Source organism: Manis pentadactyla, chromosome 10 (genome assembly GCF_030020395.1).
Source record: "Manis pentadactyla isolate mManPen7 chromosome 10, mManPen7.hap1, whole genome shotgun sequence".
Taxonomy (NCBI): Eukaryota; Metazoa; Chordata; class Mammalia; order Pholidota; family Manidae; genus Manis; species Manis pentadactyla.
In genome coordinates this window covers 68523079-68528185 of record NC_080028.1, presented here as the reverse complement: position 1 = coordinate 68528185, position 5107 = coordinate 68523079, and the positions used below count along the sequence as shown (strand labels likewise).

The 5107-nt window shown below is 39.6% G+C and overlaps 1 protein-coding gene across 1 annotated transcript in view; it reads right to left on the bottom strand.

Moving 5' to 3' along the window:
- Positions 1-5107, bottom strand: part of LOC118928520 (FYVE, RhoGEF and PH domain-containing protein 5-like) — a 368415-nt gene that overhangs the window by 220713 nt on the left and 142595 nt on the right.

The following is a 5107-nucleotide window of genomic DNA, read 5'->3' as shown; positions in this document are numbered from 1 at the left end:
TTCTGGAATTGTCTTTCCACTTCTACCAGACTGCAAAAGAATATATTAACTTTTTATTTGAGCAAATATTTTAGAGAGTATAATATAAAGTACCAATATTATAGGCTCATTATTATACTCGCTGTTAATTCCTAATATTTGAAACCAAAGCTTGTATTACTTACATTCATTACAATAACCCTATGTGATGGGAATTATAATTCTTACTTTACATACAAGAAAATCAAGACTCACTAGAAGTAGATATTCCTCAAGTCACATAGCTAACAGCTAAGTAACAGCTAATAATCTAGCCTTGATGTCTGTTCCAAATGAATAAAGCTAAGAACCTAAATATTCTATTTAGCTAATGTCCTTTGCAGCATAGGAGTTTTCTTTATATGGAAAAAAGCTACAAAATATTGTGTCTTTAAAGAGTTCATGAGTTACCAAATTTGAATTGCAGAATTCAGCCATTGATTAGAAATCAGTTTCTAACCAATATATATAGAAGAGATGTCTGAAAAAAAACTATTGTAAAGTTACTAAGACTCTGGTCACCAATTAAGTTTAACTGCATATAATTTAAAGGGAAAACAGTTTTTAACAGCTGAGTAAAATAATGTTTTTTACACTAGTCAGTATTCACACTGTGCAATAATCCTAAAATCTGAACTTTTAAATAATTTTAATATATATTTGCATAGTTAACTTAGAAAAGGCCAAATTAACAAATAGATTTTTATTTATGAAATGAAACAAAACTGATGGCTATCATCAAGATACTTGTTCTGAATACTTCTTAAATAATGTGCACTATATTCACTAAATCCATCATATATGTAATAGTATTACTTGAATATGTTTTTGTATTGTGATTGCTTCCATTTGTGCCACTCACCAACATGAGATCAGCAGGGGCTTGACTCTTTGGCCTTGTCCTCATAAGCAATATTTATTTATTACATAAAGTTACTACAAAATAACATGGGGAGAAAAATACAAAGAAAATTGGGCAACATATTTACAGAGCATTACACTAAGAAGTTGCCATGGATATCTTATAAAAACCAGTTACAAAATGTCAGAATTAGACCAAGGAATAGTTAGTAACTATGTCAGTGAACAGAAGGAGGTTTCCTAAAAGTGAAATGTTTTCAAGGTGTGAAGGGATATGCAATGAAAAAAGAGATGATGTGGATTCCAAGTAAAATAAAATGCAGGTAAGGTGTGGCAGATGATAAAGTACATTAACTTGAAGCACAAAGAAACACTGAATTGTGTTGTACACTGTAGATGCAGTGGAATCAAAGCAGAAACTACAGGCACAGGTAAAGGCATATCAGCAGTGTTAGGACACAGCCAAACTTTTTTTATTTCCAGCTTTATCTCTTCTAAAATCAAAATAAATACATGGCATATTCTCACATACTCACCCCTCTAACATGGCCAAGCTTCCGCTCAACTTCTGCTTTTTCTTTCTTAAGAAATTCACACAATTCTTTCAAATCTCCTACTTGATTCTAAAAGATTAAAGTAACAATTTAACAAAACTATAGCCATTGAAAAGGAAAGGCACACAATTCATCTCAGCTATCAGTGCCTTCAACTGTATAGCCAAACTGAGTGAGTGAATCTCTTCAGCAACAAGGAGGATTGTGAACTGACTTGTATTAACACAACAGTATTATGTATATGAATTTCAAAAAATATTTTCTACATTATTGCTTTAAGATACAATATAAATTTGAGTTCAGAACTCTTATTTAACTGTCCCATAAATTACATATATAGATCCTGGTAAAGAGAAACACAGACAACTGAAAACTCTGAACACTAGTTCTAACAGGGTAAGATCAGAATAAGAAGCAGAACACAACTTAGTTGTGTTATTTCCTGTGGAATAAACAGATTACTATTATTCCCAGTTAGAAAACAGAACTGAAACAATTACCCAACCAAAGCGAATAAAAGAATCCCACAAACAGGGTAAGATTTGGAAAACCAAAGATAAACTTACCATTAACATTAAAAAAAAATTTCTAAAAGAAAGAGACAGCTGTCCTAACTTTTTTTTAATGTAAAGACTTTCTTGTTTTAATGTTTAAAGTGTGACAATTGTTAATGGAATAAACTAACCATGCCCTTGCCTCAGGGCATTTGAATTTGCTATTTCTGTTGTCTGAAACTCTTTTCCCAGTATGTTTAATACCCACTTCTACCTGTCCCCTAGCTCTCTGCTAAAATATCACTTTTAATTATTAAGGAAGGCTTCCCCCCCACACCCCGACCCAACACAACACATACTGTCATATCAACTATGCTTTATCTCCTTGGCATTTAACTGTAGTTTGCATACTATTATTGACTTGTTTATTATCATCCTTCTCTGCTAGAATGTAAGTTCTACATGTGCAAGAATAATTCTGTACAGCACCTAGCTGAGTGCCTAACAACAAAGTAAGGTCTCAACAAATAATTTATGTTAAATGAACAGAGAAAGTATAACACTATCATGGCATTGTATGAATATGAGTTTCGATTCCTTCATAAGCTAATATGGTAAACATAACAACAAGTGGGAGATAAAGGTTGTCAGGCATTAGATTTACTAACTAAAGAACATTAAAAATTTACCTTTAATCTTGGCACATCTTTATTTGCTTGTTAAAGCTGAAATTTTAGTTCAATATTTTCAGATGACAGCTTCAGGTTTTCTTTTTGAAGGTCCTATTCTCTTTGACCATGATGTTCTGACTCCATTTCTGAAGTCTTCAGGAAAATGAAGTTAGGAATATTTTTAAGGCTTAATAAATAAAAATGGCATAAGGCATACTGGATAAGTAAACACTATGCTAAAAAAGGGAACATTTTTGAGGATCACAGGAAGATGGTGGCGTGAGTAGTTCAGAGGAAATCTCCTCCCAAAAACATATATATTTATGAAAATACAATAAATACAACTATTCCTAAAAGAGACACCAGTGGATGCAGTACAACAGCCAGGATACATCTACATCTGCGAGAACTCAGCATCACACGAAGGGGGTAAGATACAAGCCACGGCCAGACGGGACCCAAATGCTACCCCACCCCAAAACCCGGCGGGAAGAAAGGAGTCAGAACAGGGAGGGAGTGAAAGCCCAGGACTGCTAAACAACCAGCTCTAGAAATCCGCATCGGGATCGCAGACACAAGGTGCACGGGGTGCTGGATATTAGAGAAACAGAAAAGCAAAACCTGTGGGCAGGTCCCCGCAACCGGTGCCCCGAGACAAAAGAAAAGCAAGTGCTTTCTGCAAGTCTTAAAGCGACAGGGACCCCATAGCTGGATGAAGTTGTCCCGGCAGCTGGGAACACCGGGGAAACTTAGGCGCCCTGAATGGAGGCAGTGAAGCTCTGAAGCCCCTCACAGGACTAGGCAGCCTGCCAATCATTCCTCCAACTGGCGCGGACCCCGACATGGGCCCAGGAGCAGGAGAGTGGGAGCACGCGCTGGGGGCGGAGGCGCTAGAAGGAACCAAGAGCAGACCCTTGTGCTGCAGGGCTAGCCCAAAGTGGTGTGACCGAACAGCCCGGGAGCGGCTCGCCTGCACCGGCAGCAGTGAAGCCAGAGCCCAGTAGAAGCCTGCACAGAAAAGCCCTGCATGCACTGGCAGCGGAGCCAGAGGGAGCAGGCGCGTTCCCAGGAGCTGACCGGAAACCTAGCCCAACACACAGCCACCCGGGCCAGACCCAAAGGCCACTGCTGTTACACAGCTGCCCAGCAGGGTCGCCGCTAGCACAGAGGAGCATACCTGGCATGCCTGCCACTTCCCGCAGGGCTCCGCACTGCTCTGACGGACAGCCCACCCACAGCAGCTTAGGAGATTAACCTGGTGGCTGCTCCAGGAGTGCAGGTAGCCGTCACAGGCAGTGGAGAAGGGCAAGGCATCCAGCAAGCGGGAAAGGACTTTCTTCTCCCAGCTGACACACCCGCAACCTGCCTACAGCCACTGCAATCACCATGAAAAGGCAAAAAAATCTGGTCCAGACCAAGATAGTTACACCTGAGAAAGGATCTGCAGAGGCAGACCTGACCAGTCTCCCTGAAAAAGAATTCAAAATAAAAATCATAAACATGCTGACAGAGCTGCAGAGAAATATGCAAGAGCTAAGGGATGAAGTCCGGAGGGAGATTACAGATGTCCAGAGGGAGATCACAGATGTATGGAGGGAGATTACAGAAGTGAAACAAACTCTGGAAGGATTTATAAGCAGAATGGATAAGATGCAAGAGGCTATTGATGGAATAGAAAACAGAGAACAGGAACGCATAGAAGCTGATGCAGAGAGAGATAATAGGATCTCCAGGAATGAAACAATATTAAGAGAACTGTGTGACCAATCCAAAAGGAACAATATCCACATTATAGGGGTACCAGAGGAAGAAGAGAGAGAAAAAGAGATAGAAAGTGTCTCTGAAGAAATAATTGCTGAGAATTTCCCCAAATTGGGGGAGGAAATAGTTGCTCAGACTACGGAGGCACACAGACCTCCCGAGAGACGGGATCCAAAGAGGTCAACACCAAGACACATAATAATTAAAATGGCAAAGATTAAGGAGAGGGACAGAGTATTAAAGGCAGCCAGAGAGAGTAAAAAGGTCACCTACAAAGGAAAACCCATCAGGCTATCATCAGACTTCTCAACAGAAACCTTACAGGCCAGAAGGGAATGGCATGATATATTTAATGCAATGAAACAGAAGGGCCATGAACCAAGGATACTGTATCCAGCACGATTATCATTTAAATATGAAGGAGGGATTAAGCAATTCCCAGAGAAGCAAAAGTTGAGGGAATTTGCCTCCCACAAACCACCTCTACAGGGTATCTTAGAGGGACTGCTCTAGATTGGAGCACTCCTAAAAAGAGCACAGAACAAAACATCCAACATATGAAGAATGGAGGAGGAGGAAAAAGAAGGGAAAGACATAATCATTAGACAGTTTATAACAGCTCAATAAGTGAGGTAAGTCAGGCAGTAAGGTAGTAAACAAGCTAACCTTGAACCTTGGTAACCACGAATCTAAAGCCTGCAGTGGCAATAAGTACATATCTTTCAATAATCACCCTAAATGTAAATGG